At 46.8% G+C, this 15,350-nt stretch overlaps 1 protein-coding gene across 2 annotated transcripts in view; it reads left to right on the forward strand.

Moving 5' to 3' along the window:
- Positions 1-15,350, forward strand: part of LOC110504367 (rho-related GTP-binding protein RhoG) — a 666,992-nt gene that overhangs the window by 350,941 nt on the left and 300,701 nt on the right. The window lies entirely within an intron of this gene.

A 15,350-nucleotide genomic window follows, 5' to 3' on the forward strand; every position in this document is an offset into this window, starting at 1 on the left:
ACGGTACAGAGTCAATGTGGAGGCTATATACAGGGTGTTACGGTACAGAGTCAACTTGGAGGCTATATACAGGGTGTTACGGTACAGAGTCAATGTGGAGGCTATATACAGGGTGTTACGGTACAGAGTCAACTTGGAGGCTATATACAGGGTGTTACGGTACAGAGTCAATGTGGAGGCTATATACAGGGTGTTACGGTACAGAGTCAATGTGGAGGCTATATACAGGGTGTTACGGTACAGAGTCAACTTGGAAGCTATATACAGGGTGTTACGGTACAGAGTCAATGTGGAGGCTATATACAGGGTGTTACGGTACAGAGTCAATGTGGAGGCTATATACAGGGTGTTACGGTACAGAGTCAATGTGGAGGCTATATACAGGGTGTTACGGTACAGAGTCAATGTGGAGGCTATATACAGGGTGTTACGGTACAGAGTCAATGTGGAGGCTATATACAGGGTGTTATGGTACAGAGTCAATGTGGAGGCTATATACAGGGTGTTACGGTACAGAGTCAATGTGGAGGCTATATACAGGGTGTTCTGGTACAGAGTCAATGTGGAGGCTATATACAGGGTGTTACGGTACAGAGTCAATGTGGAGGCTATATACAGGGTGTTACGGTACAGAGTCAATGTGGAGGCTATATACAGGGTGTTACGGTACAGAGTCAATGTGGAGGCTATATACAGGGTGTTACGGTACAGAGTCAATGTGGAGGCTATATACAGGGTGTTACGGTACAGAGTCAATGTGGAGGCTATATACAGGGTGTTACGGTACAGAGTCAACTTGGAGGCTATATACAGGGTGTTACGGTACAGAGTCAATGTGGAGGCTATATACAGGGTGTTACGGTACAGAGTCAATGTGGAGGCTATATACAGGGTGTTACGGTACAGAGTCAACGTGGAGGCTATATACAGGGTGTTACGGTACAGAGTCAATGTGGAGGCTATATACAGGGTGTTACGGTACAGAGTCAACTTGGAGGCTATATACAGGGTGTTACGGTACAGAGTCAATGTGGAGGCTATATACAGGGTGTTACGGTACAGAGTCAATGTGGAGGCTATATACAGGGTGTTACGGTACACAGTCAATGTGGAGGCTATATACAGGGTGTTACGGTACAGAGTCAATGTGGAGGCTATATACAGGGTGTTACGGTACAGAGTCAACTTGGAGGCTATATACAGGGTGTTACGGTACAGAGTCAATGTGGAGGCTATATACAGGGTGTTACGGTACAGAGTCAATGTGGAGGCTATATACAGGGTGTTACGGTACAGAGTCAATGTGGAGGCTATATACAGGGTGTTACGGTACAGAGTCAATGTGGAGGCTATATACAGGGTGTTACGGTACATAGTCAACTTGGAGGCTATATACAGGGTGTTACGGTACAGAGTCAATGTGGAGGCTATATACAGGGTGTTACGGTACAGAGTCAACTTGGAGGCTAGATACAGGGTGTTACGGTACAGAGTCAATGTGGAGGCTATATACAGGGTGTTACGGTACAGAGTCAATGTGGAGGCTATATACAGGGTGTTACGGTACAGAGTCAATGTGGAGGCTATATACAGGGTGTTACGGTACAGAGTCAATGTGGAGGCTATATACAGGGTGTTACGGTACAGAGTCAATGTGGAGGCTATATACAGGGTGTTACGGTACAGAGTCAATGTGGAGGCTATATACAGGGTGTTACGGTACAGAGTCAATGTGGAGGCTATATACAGGGTGGTACGGTACAGAGTCAATGTGGAGGCTATATACAGGGTGTTACGGTACAGAGTCAATGTGGAGGCTATATACAGGGTGTTATGGTACAGAGTCAATGTGGAGGCTATATACAGGGTGTTACGGTACAGAGTCAATGTGGAGGCTATATACAGGGTGTTCTGGTACAGAGTCAATGTGGAGGCTATATACAGGGTGTTACGGTACAGAGTCAATGTGGAGGCTATATACAGGGTGTTACGGTACAGAGTCAATGTGGAGGCTATATACAGGGTGTTACGGTACAGAGTCAATGTGGAGGCTATATACAGGGTGTTACGGTACAGAGTCAATGTGGAGGCTATATACAGGGTGTTACGGTACAGAGTCAATGTGGAGGCTATATACAGGGTGTTACGGTACAGAGTCAACTTGGAGGCTATATACAGGGTGTTACGGTACAGAGTCAATGTGGAGGCTATATACAGGGTGTTACGGTACAGAGTCAATGTGGAGGCTATATACAGGGTGTTACGGTACAGAGTCAACGTGGAGGCTATATACAGGGTGTTACGGTACAGAGTCAATGTGGAGGCTATATACAGGGTGTTACGGTACAGAGTCAACTTGGAGGCTATATACAGGGTGTTACGGTACAGAGTCAATGTGGAGGCTATATACAGGGTGTTACGGTACAGAGTCAACTTGGAGGCTATATACAGGGTGTTACGGTACAGAGTCAATGTGGAGGCTATATACAGGGTGTTACGGTACAGAGTCAATGTGGAGGCTATATACAGGGTGTTACGGTACAGAGTCAATGTGGAGGCTATATACAGGGTGTTACGGTACAGAGTCAATGTGGAGGCTATATACAGGGTGTTACGGTACAGAGTCAACTTGGAGGCTATATACAGGGTGTTACGGTACAGAGTCAATGTGGAGGCTATATACAGGGTGTTACGGTACAGAGTCAACTTGGAGGCTATATACAGGGTGTTACGGTACAGAGTCAATGTGGAGGCTATATACAGGGTGTTACGGTACAGAGTCAATGTGGAGGCTATATACAGGGTGTTACGGTACAGAGTCAATGTGGAGGCTATATACAGGGTGTTACGGTACAGAGTCAACTTGGAAGCTATATACAGGGTGTTACGGTACAGAGTCAATGTGGAGGCTATATACAGGGTGTTACGGTACAGAGTCAATGTGGAGGCTATATACAGGGTGTTACGGTACAGAGTCAATGTGGAGGCTATATACAGGGTGTTACGGTACAGAGTCAATGTGGAGGCTATATACAGGCCGTCATTGAAAATAAGATTTGTTCTTAACTGACTTACCTAGTTAAATAAAGGCAAAATAAAAAATGTTGGGGTTATTGTATGGGCTGGCATAAGCAATGAACACAATTAATTTTATTGATTGCAACTTGAATGCACAGAGATACCGGGACGAGATCCTGAGGCCCATAGCCGTGCCATTCATCTACCGCCATCACCTCATGTTTCAGCATGATAATGTATGGCCCCCTTGTCGCAAGGATCTGTACACAATTCCTGAAAGCTGAAAATGTCCCAGTTCTTCCATGGCATGCAAACTCTCCATACATGTCACCCATTGAGCATGTTTAGGATGCTCTGGATTGACGTGTACGACAGAGTGTTTCAGTTCCTGCCAATATCCAGCAACTTCAAACAGCCATTGAAGATGAGTGGGACAACATTCCACAGGCCACAGTCAACAGCCTGATCAACTCTATGAGAAAGAGATGTCGCGCTGCATGAAGCAAATGGTCACACTAGATACTGACTGGTTTTATGATCCACGCCCCTACCTTTTAGGTATCTGTGACCAACAGATGCATATCTGTATTCCCAGTCTCAGGTGAAATCCATAGATTAGGGCCTAATGAGTTTATTTAAATGTACTGATTTCCTTGTATGAACTGTAACTCAGTAAAATCTTTGAAATTGTTGCATGTTGCGTTTATATGTTTGTTCAGTGTAGTTTCAAAGCAGCAGAAACCAACTGTTTCACACACAGCCACCAAGGGATGCACAGCGGCCTAATGTTCTCACACAACGGCCTAATGTTCTCACACAGCGGCCTAATGTTCTCACACAGCAGCCTAATGTTCTCACACAGCGGCCTAATGTTCTCACACAGCGGCCTAATGTTCTCACACAGCGGCCTAATGTTCTCACACAACGGCCTAATGTTCTCACACAGCGGCCTAATGTTCTCACACAACAGCCTAATGTTCTCACACAACGGCCTAATGTTCTCACACAGCGGCCTAATGTTCTCACACAACAGCCTAATGTTCTCACACAGCGGCCTAATGTTCTCACACAGCGGCCTAATGTTCTCACACAACAGCCTAATGTTCTCGCACAGCGGCCTAATGTTCTCACACAACGGCCTAGTATTCTCACACAGCGGCCTAATGTTCTCACACAACGGCCTAATGTTCTCACACAGCAGCCTAATGTTCTCACACAGCGGCCTAATGTTCTCACACAGCAGCCTAATGTTCTCACACAGCGGCCTAATGTTCTCGCACAGCGGCCTAATGTTCTCACACAACAGCCTAATGTTCTCACACAGCAGCCTAATGTTCTCACACAGCGGCCTAATGTTCTCACACAGCGGCCTAATGTTCTCACACAACAGCCTAATGTTCTCACACAGCGGCCTAATGTTCTCGCACAGCGGCCTAATGTTCTCACACAACAGCCTAATGTTCTCACACAACGGCCTAATGTTCTCACACAGCGGCCTAATGTTCTCGCACAGCGGCCTAATGTTCTCACACAACAGCCTAATGTTCTCACACAACGGCCTCATGTTCTCACACAGCGGCCTAATGTTCTCACACAACGGCCTAGTATTCTCACACAGCGGCCTAATGTTCTCACACAACGGCCTAATGTTCTCACACAGTAGCCTAATGTTCTCACACAGCGGCCTAATGTTCTCACACAGCAGCCTAATGTTCTCACACAGCGGCCTAATGTTCTCGCACAGCGGCCTAATGTTCTCACACAACAGCCTAATGTTCTCACACAGCAGCCTAATGTTCTCACACAGCGGCCTAATGTTCTCACACAACGGCCTAGTATTCTCACACAGCGGCCTAATGTTCTCACACAACAGCCTAATGTTCTCACACAACGGCCTAATGTTCTCATACAGCGGCCTAATGTTCTCACACAACGGCCTAGTGTTCTCACACAGCGGCCTAATGTTCTCACACAGTGGCCTAATGTTCTCACACAACGGCCTAATGTTCTCACACAGCGGCCTAATGTTCTCACACAACGGCCTAATGTTCTCACACAACGGCCTAATGTTCTCACACAGCGGCCTAATGTTCTCACACAACGGCCTAATGTTCTCACACAACGGCCTAATGTTCTCACACAGCGGCCTAATGTTCTCACACAACGGCCTAATGTTCTCACACAACGGCCTAATGTTCTCACACAGCGGCCTAATGTTCTCACACAGCGGCCTAATGTTCTCACACAACGGCCTAATGTTCTCACACAGCGGCCTAATGTTCTCACACAGCGGCCTAATGTTCTCACACAGCGGCCTAATGTTCTCACACAGCGGCCTAATGTTCTCACACAGCGGCCTAATGTTCTCACACAGCGGCCTAATGTTCTCACACAGCGGCCTAATGTTCTCAGACAGCGGCCTAATGTTCTCACACAACGGCCTAATGTTCTCACACAGCGGCCTAATGTTCTCACACAGCGGCCTAATGTTCTGACACAGCGGCCTAATGTCCTCACACAACGGCCTAATGTTCTCACACACAACGGCCTAATGTTCTCACACAGCGGCCTTCATTTTGGATTGGAGATGCTTAATGTGAGTCTGGAAGAGAGTTTACAGTCTAGCCAGACACCTAGGTATTTGTAGTTGTCCACATATTCTAAGTCAGAACCGTCCAGAGTAGTGATGCTGGACGGGCGGGCAGGTGCGGACAGTGATCGGTTGAAGAGCATGCACTTAGTTTTACTTGCATTTAAGAGCAGTTGGAGGCCACGGATGGCGAGTTGTATGGCATTGAACAGTGTCCAGAGAAGGGCCAGCTGAGAGGAGGTGCTCTTATTCTCCATGGACTTTACAGTGTCCCAGAACGTTTTTGAGTTTGTGCTACCTGATGCAAATTTCTGTTTGAAAAAGTTAGCCTTCGATTTCCTAACTGCATGTGTATACTTGTTCCTGACTTCCCTGAAAAGTTGCATATCACAGGGGCTATTCAATGCTAATGCAGAACTCCACAGGATGTTTTTGTGCTGGTCAAGGGCAGTCAGGTCTGGAGAGAACCAAGGGCTATATCTGATCCTGGTTCTACATTTTTTGAAAGGGGCATGCTTATTTAAGATGGTGAGGAAGGCACTTTTAAAGAATGACCAGGCATCCTCTACTGACGGGATGAGGTCAATATCCTTCCAGAATACCCGGGCCAGGTCGATTAGGCTTGCTCGCCGAAGTGTTTTAGGGAGCGTTTGACAGTGATGAGGGGTGGTCGTTTGACCGCGGACCCGTTACGGATGCAGGCAATGAGGCAGTGATTGCTGAGATCTTGGTTGAAAACGGCAGAGGTGTATTTGGAGGGCAAATTGGTTAGGATGATATCTATGAGGGTGCCCGTGTTTATGGATTTGGGGTTGTACCTGGTGGGTTCATTGATAATTTGTGAGAGATTGAGGGCATCAAGCTTAGATTGAAGGATGGCCAGGGTGTTAAGCATGTCTCAGTTTAGGTCACCTAGCAGCACTAGCTCTGAAGATAGATGAGGGGCAATCAGTTCACATATGGTGTCCAGGGCACAGCTGGGGGCAGAGGGTGGTCTATAGCAAGCGGCAACGGTGAGAGACTTGTTTCTGGAAAGGTGGATTTTTAAAAGAAGAAGCTCGAATTGTTTGGGTACAGACCTGGATAGCCTGCAGAGTTCTGTCGTACTATCTCTGCAGTAGATTGCAACACCGCCCCCTTTGGCAGTTCTATCTTATCGGAAAATGTTATAGTTAGGGATGGAAATTTCAGGGTTTTTGGTGGTCTTCCTGAGCCAGGATTCAGACACGGCTAGGACATCCGGGTTAACATGCATGAAACCAAGGCTTTTACGGTTACAGAAGTCAGCAAATGATAGCGCATGGGGAATGGGAATGGAGCTTGGCACTGCAGGGCCTGGATTAACCTCCACATCACCAGAGGAACAGAGGAGGAGTAGGATAAGGGTACGGCTAAAGGCTAAAATAACTGGTTGTCTAGTACGTTCAGAACAGAGAGTAAAAGGAGCAGACTTCTGGGCACGGTAGAATAGATTCAAGGCATAATGTACAAACAAAGGTATGGTAGGATGTGGATACAGCGAGGGTAAACCTGTGTATAGAGTGATGATGAAAGAGATATTGTCACTAGAAATATAATTTAAATCAGGTGATGTCACCACATGTGTGGTAGGTGGAACTAAAGTATTAAATAAGGCGTATTGAGCAGGGCTAGAGTGAAATAAGGCAATAAATACTAACCAAAACAGCAATGGACAAGGCATATTGACATTAGCGAGAGGCATGCGTAGCCAAGTGATCATAGGAGTCCAGTGAGTGGCTTCAGGCAGCTTGCGGGCCGGGGCTAACAAGCTAACAGATGGGCCTTGGAGGGACGTTGCGACGGAAGAAAGTCTGTGGCCCCCTCGTGCTATTACATCGGCAGACGGATCAGCAGGGCTCCGTGTGGTAAACCAGGCCAATTGGCAGAATAGATATAGTGGCCAAAGAATTTGTCCGGTGGGCATCTTAAGCTAACAGTCCGATATGCTCTGGACAGCTAGCAGGCCGCGGCTAGCATGCTAGCGTATGGGATATCCGGGGACGAAGTGATGGCAGAGCCAGTTGAGAAAAACCCCATTGGGCGAATCACGTCGGCGGTCCAGTCGTGATGACTTGGCAAAAATAGGTATTGTAGCCCAAGTAGTGGCTGATGGACCTCTTTGGCTAGCCGGGAGATGGGCCTAGCAAGGCTAGCTCCAGGCTAATTGGTTGTTGCGTCAGGACAGCGACGTTAGCCAGGAGTGGCCACTCAAATAGCAGCTAGCTAGTTGCGATGATCCAGGTGAAGAAAAAAAAAGTTTTAGAGCTTGCGGTAGGAATCCGGAGATATGGAGAAAAATAAGTCAGATTTAATCTGGTTTGAGTCGCACTGTGCAGGCTGGCGAGAGTTGTCCATGCTAGAGGTGGCTGATGACCGCTAGCAGTGGCTATCTGACTACTAGCTAGTAGCTAGTTAGCTGGCTAGCTTCTGTTGGGGTTCCGGTTTAGACGACGGATCAGCAGGGCTCCGTATGGTGGGTATAGTGGCCAAAGAATTTGTCCGATGGGCCTCTTAAGCTAACAGTCTGATGTACTTTAGACAGCTAGCGGGCCGTGGCTAACTAGTAGCCAGTTAGCTGGTAGCCAGTTCGCTGGCTAGCCTTTGATGAAAAATAGCAGATCCGTACCACATTGGGTGAGGCAGGTTGCAGGAGAGTATATTCAGTCCGTAGATAGAAAGTGATATTAAAATATTAAATATATATATATATATATACGGGAAAAACTATGTTTACAAGGGATGGGAAGGGAGAAGACAAAAACACAAGTCCGACTGCTACGCCATCTTGAAAAGTGATATGTTACAACACCAACCTTTACCACAAACATCCATGACCCACCAACCATCATGTCATCTGATCAGTCCAGCAATCAGTGGGATAGAAGATAACCAAAAATGACATTTTACAAGATGTCAATAGCCAATTTTTTTATATGCTCAATTCCTGGAGGCTGCTAGCCTCGTACGAACCATCCTGATCTCGCCAGCTTTCATTATTTTTCAAATCAAATCAAATGTTATGTCACATTTCACCTTACAGTGAAATGCTTATTTACAAGCCCTTAACCAACAATGCAGTTAAGAAAAAAAGTATTTACTCAAATAAACTGAAGTAAAAAATAAATAAAAAATAAGAAAATGTTTAACTATTTAAGGAGTAACAATAGAATAACAGTAGTGAAGCTATATTACAAGGGGTACCGGTACAGAGTCAATGTGCGGGGACACAGGTCAGTCAAGGTATTGAGGTAATATGTACATGTAGGTAGAGGTAAAGTGACTATGCATGGATAATAAACAGAGAGTAGCAGCAGTGTAAAAATGAGGGTGGGGGACAATGCAAATAGTCAGATAATGCAAATAGTCTTTTGATTAGCTGTTCAGGAGTCTTATGGCTTGGGGGTAGAAGCTGTTAAGAAGCTTTTTGAACCGAGACTTGGCGCTCCGGTACCTCTTGCCGTATGGTAGCAGAAATAGCAGTCTATGACTAGGGTGGCTGGAGTCTTTGGATATTTTTTGAGCCTTCCTCTGACACTGCCTGGTATAGAGGTCCTGGATGGCAGGAAGCTTTGCCCCAGTGATGTACTGGGTCGTATGCACTACCCTCTGTAGTGCCTTGCGGCAAGGAGGCCGAGCAGGCGGTGATGCAACCAGTGTCAAGAAAGTGGTGCAGCTCGATGGTGCAGCTGTATAACTTTTTGAGGATCTGATGACCCATGCCAAATCTTTTCAGTCTCCTGAGGAGGAATAGGCTTTGTTGTGCCCTCTTCACGACTGTCTTGGTGTGTTTGGACCATGTTAGTTTGAACTTGAAGCTCTCAACCTGCTCCACTATAGCCCCGTCAATGAGATGGGGACGTGCTAGGTCCTCCCTTCCCTGTAGTCCACAATCTTCTCTTTTGTCTTGATCATGTTGAGGGATAGGTTGTTATTCTGGCACCACACTGCCAGGTCTCTGACCTCCTCCCTATAGGCTGTCTCATCGTTGTCGGTGATCAGGCCTACCACTGTTGTGACGTCTGCAAACTTAATGATGGTGTTGGAGTCGTGCTTGGTCATGCAGTCATGGGTGAACAGGGAGTACAGGTGAGCTGTAGTCAATGAATAGCATTTTCATGTAGGTGTTCCTTTTGTCCAGATGGGAAAGGGCAGTGTGGAGTGCAATAGAGATTGCGTCATCTGTGGATCTGTTGGGGCGGTATGCAAATTAGAGTGGGTCTAGGGTTTCTGGAATAATGGTGTTGATGTGAGCTATGACCAGCCTTTCAAAGCACTTCATGGCTACAGACGTGAGTGCTACGGGTCAGTAGTCATTTAGGCAGGTTACCTTGGTGTTTTTGGGCACAGGGACTATGGTGGTCTGCTGAGACATGTTGGTATTACAGACTCGGTCAGGGACAGGTTGAAAATGTCAGTGAAGACACTTGCCAGTTGGTCAGCGCATGCTCAGAGTACACGTCCTGCTAAACCGTCTGGCCCAGCGGCCTTGTAAATGTTGACCTGTTTAAAGGTCTTACTCACATTGGCTACGGAGAGCGTGATCACACACTCGTCCGGAGCAGCTGATGCTCTCATGCATGCTTCAGTGTTGCTTGCCTCGAAGCGAGCATAGAAGTTATTTAGCTCGTCTGGTAGGCTCGTGTCCCTGGGCAACCCACAGCTGTCCGTCCCTTTCTAGTCCGTAAGTAGTCTGCATACCCTGCCACATCTGACGAGTGTCGGAGTAAGTGTAGTACGATTCAATCTTAGTCCTGTATTGATGCTTTGCCTGTTTGATGGTTCGTCGGAGGGCATAGGGGGATTTCCTATAAGCGTCCGGCTCCTTGAAAGCGGCAGCTCTACCCTTTAGCTCAGTGTGGACAACGTCATCGATGCACTTATTGATAAAGCCAGTGACTGATGTGGTGTACTCCTCAATGCCATCGGAAGAATCCCGGAACATATTCCAATTTGTGCTAGCAAAACAGTCCTGTATCTTAGCATCTGCGTTATCTGACCACTTCCTTATTGAGCGAGTCACTGGTACTTCCTGCTTTAGTTTTTGCTTGTAAGTAGGAATCCGGAAGATGGAGTTATGGTCAGATTTGCCAAATGGAGGGCGAGGGAAAGTTTTGTACACGTCTCTATGTGTGAAGTAAAGGTGGTCTAGAGTTTTTTCCCCCCCTCTGGTTACACATTTAACATGTTGGTAGAACGGATTTATGTTTCCCTGCATTAAAGTCCCCGGCCACTAGGAGCGCCGCCTCTGGATGAGCAATTTCTTGTTTGCTTTGGGCCTTATACAGCTTGTTGAGTGCCGTCTTAGTGTCAGCATCAGTCTGTGGTAGTATGTAGACAGCTACGAGAAATATAGGTAAATAGTGTGGTCTACAGCTTATCATGAGATACTCTACCTCAGGTGAGCGGCACCTCAAGACTTCCTTAATATTAGATTTCGTGTACCAGCTGTTATTTACAAATAGACACAGACTTTTCTTACCGGAGGCAGCTGTTCAGTGTTGCTTGCCTCGAAGCGAGCATAGAAGTTATTTAGCTCGTCTGGTAGGCTCGTGTCCCTGGGCAACCCACAGCTGGGTTTGAACTTCCGGCGCCGACAGAGATGGCCGCCTCGCTTCGCGTTCCTAGGAAACTATGCAGTTTTTTGTTTTTTTACGTGTTATTTCTTACATTAGTACCCCAGGTCATCTTAGGTTTCATTACATACAGTCGAGAAGAACTACTGAATATAAGATCAGCATCAACTCACCATCAGTACGACCAAGAATATGTTTTTCGCGACGCGGATCCTGTGTTCTGCCTTACAAACAGGACAACGGAGTGGATCCTATGCAGCGACCCAAAAAAACGACTCCGAAAGAGAGGGAAACGAGGCGGTCTTCTGGTCAGACTCCGGAGACGGGCACAGCGCGCACCACTCCCTAGCATTCTTCTTGCCAATGTCCAGTCTCTTGACAACAAGGTTGATGAAATCCGAGCAAGGGTAGCATTCCAGAGGGACATCAGAGACTGTAACGTTCTTTGCTTCACGGAAACGTGGCTTACTGGAGAGACGCTATCCGAAGCGGTGCAGCCAACAGGTTTCTCCACGCATCGCGCAGACAGGAAAAAACATCTTTCTGGTAAAAAGAGGGGCGGGGGCGTATGCCTTATGACTAACGTGACATGGTGCGATGAAAGAAACATACAGGAACTCAAATCCTTCTGTTCACCTGATTTAGAATTCCTCACAATCAAATGTAGACCGCATTATCTACCAAGAGAATTATCTTCGATTATAATCACAGCCGTATATATCCCCCCCCAAGCAGACACATCGATGGCTCTGAACGAACTTTATTTAACTCTCTGCAAACTGGAAACAATTTATCCGGAGGCTGCATTCATTGTAGCTGGGGATTTTAACAAGGCTAATCTGAAAACAAGACTCCCCAAATTTTATCAGCATATCGATTGCGCAACCAGGGGAGGAAAGACCTTGGACCATTGTTACTCTAACTTCCGCGACGCATATAAGGCCCTGCCCCGCCCCCCTTTCGGAAAAGCTGACCACGACTCCATTTTGTTGATCCCTGCCTACAGACAGAAACTAAAACAAGAGGCTCCCACGCTGAGGTCTGTCCAACGCTGGTCCGACCAAGCTGACTCCACACTCCAAGACTGCTTCCATCACGTGGACTGGGAGATGTTTCGTATTGCGTCAGATAACAACATTGACGAATACGCTGATTCGGTGTGCGAGTTCATTAGAACGTGCGTTGAAGATGTCGTTCCCATAGCAACGATTAAAACATTCCCTAACCAGAAACCGTGGATTGATGGCAGCATTCGTGTGAAACTGAAAGCGCGAACCACTGCTTTTAATCAGGGCAAGGTGTCTGGTAACATGACCGAATACAAACAGTGCAGCTATTCCCTCCGCAAGGCTATCAAACAAGCTAAGCGCCAGTACAGAGACAAAGTAGAATCTCAATTCAACGGCTCAGACACAAGAGGCATGTGGCAGGGTCTACAGTCAATCACGGACTACAGGAAGAAACCCAGCCCAGTCACGGACCAGGATGTCTTGCTCCCAGGCAGACTAAATAACTTTTTTGCCCGCTTTGAGGACAATACAGTGCCACTGACACGGCCTGCAACGAAAACATGCGGTCTCTCCTTCACTGCAGCCGAGGTGAGTAAGACATTTAAACGTGTTAACCCTCGCAAGGCTGCAGGCCCAGATGGCATCCCCAGCCGCGCCCTCAGAGCATGCGCAGACCAGCTGGCCGGTGTGTTTACGGACATATTCAATCAATCCCTATACCAGTCTGCTGTTCCCGCATGCTTCAAGAGGGCCACCATTGTTCCTGTTCCCAAGAAAGCTAAGGTAACTGAGCTAAATGACTACCGCCCCGTAGCACTCACATCCGTCATCATGAAGTGCTTTGAGAGACTAGTCAAGGACCATATCACCTCCACCCTACCTGACACCCTAGACCCACTCCAATTTGCTTACCGCCCAAATAGGTCCACAGACGATGCAATCTCAACCACACTGCACACTGCCCTAACCCATCTGGACAAGAGGAATACCTATGTGAGAATGCTGTTCATCGACTACAGCTCGGCATTCAACACCATAGTACCCTCCAAGCTCGTCATCAAGCTCGAGACCCTGGGTCTCGACCCCGCCCTGTGCAACTGGGTACTGGACTTCCTGACGGGCCGCCCCCAGGTGGTGAGGGTAGGCAACAACATCTCCTCCCCGCTGATCCTCAACACTGGGGCCCCACAAGGTTGCGTTCTGAGCCCTCTCCTGTACTCCCTGTTCACCCACGACTGCGTGGCCACGCACGCCTCCAACTCAATCATCAAGTTTGCGGACGACACAACAGTGGTAGGCTTGATTACCAACAACGATGAGACGGCCTACAGGGAGGAGGTGAGGGCCCTCGGAGTGTGGTGTCAGGAAAACAACCTCACACTCAACGTCAACAAAACTAAGGAGATGATTGTGGACTTCAGGAAACAGCAGAGGGAACACCCCCCTATCCACATCGATGGAACAGTAGTGGAGAGGGTAGCAAGTTTTAAGTTCCTCGGCATACACATCACAGACAAACTGAATTGGTCCACTCACACAGACAGCATCGTGAAGAAGGCGCAGCAGCGCCTCTTCAACCTCAGGAGGCTGAAGAAATTCGGCTTGTCACCAAAAGCACTCACAAACTTCTACAGATGCACAATCGAGAGCATCCTGGCGGGCTGTATCACCGCCTGGTATGGCAACTGCACCGCCCTCAACCGTAAGGCTCTCCAGAGGGTAGTGAGGTCTGCACAACGCATCACCGGGGGCAAACTACCTGCCCTCCAGGACACCTACACCACCCGATGTCACAGGAAGGCCATAAAGATCATCAAGGACATCAACCACCCGAGCCACTGCCTGTTCACCCCGCTATCATCCAGAAGGCGAGGTCAGTACAGGTGCATCAAAGCTGGGACCGAGAGACTGAAAAACAGCTTCTATCTCAAGGCCATCAGACTGTTAAACAGCCACCACTAACACTGAGTGGCTGCTGCCAACACACTGAGACTGACTCAACTCCAGCCACTTTAATAATGGGAATTGATGGGAAATGATGTAAATATATCACTAGCCACTTTAAACAATGCTACCTTATATAAATGTTACTTACCCTACATTATTCATCTCATATGCATACGTATATACTGTACTCTATATCATCGACGGTATCCTTATGTAATACATGTATCACTAGCCACTTTATACTATACTATGCCACTTTGTTTACATACTCATCTCATTTGTACATACTGTACCCGATACCATCTACTGTATCTTGCCTATGCTGCTCTGTACCATCACTCATTCATATATCCTTATGTACATATTCTTTATCCCCTTACACTGTGTACAAGACAGTAGTTTTGGAATTGTTAGTTAGATTACTTGTTATTACTGCATTGTCGGAACTAGAAGCACAAGCATTTCGCTACACTCGCATTAACATCTGCTAACCATGTGTATGTGACAAATAAAATTTGATTTGATTTGTTCTGTCTTGCCGATGGACCAAAAACACAGCCAGCTGTATGTTACCCATGTCGTCATTCAGCCACGACTCAGTGAAACATAAGATATTACAGTTTTTATTGTCCCGTTGGTAGGATAGTATTGATCACAGCTCATCCATTTAGTTATCCAATGATTGCACGTTGGCTAATAGGACTGATGGTAGAGGGGGATTACTCAATCGCTGTTGGATCCTTACAAGGCACGCCGACCTACGTCCCCGATATTTCTGTCTTTTCTTCCTGAGAATGACGGTGATTTGGGCCTTGTTGGGTGTCTGAAGTAAATCCTTTGCGTTCGACTCTTAAAGAAAAAATATTCTTCCAGTACGAGGTGAGTAATAGTTGTCCTGATATCTAGAAGCTATTTTCAGTCATAAGAGACGGTGGCAGAAACATTATGTACAAAATAAGTTACAAATAACGCAATAAACACACAATAGCACAATTGGTTAGGAGCCCGTAAATAAAATGTAAGCTAGTGAGATCAGGATGGTTCATACAAGGCTAGTATAGTAGGTTGTTGTTTTGTTTATTATCCCATGAAACAGTAGTCCTACATCACTACTGCTAGGCCTATTAGACTAGGCTACACTTGAAAACAAAAGAAAGAAAGAAAGAAAGAAAAGAATGTGGAATCTTTTCT

The sequence above is a fragment of the Oncorhynchus mykiss genome, chromosome 25 (genome assembly GCF_057628025.1).
Source record: "Oncorhynchus mykiss isolate SJ-2025 chromosome 25, ASM5762802v1, whole genome shotgun sequence".
NCBI lineage: Eukaryota > Metazoa > Chordata > Actinopteri > Salmoniformes > Salmonidae > Oncorhynchus > Oncorhynchus mykiss.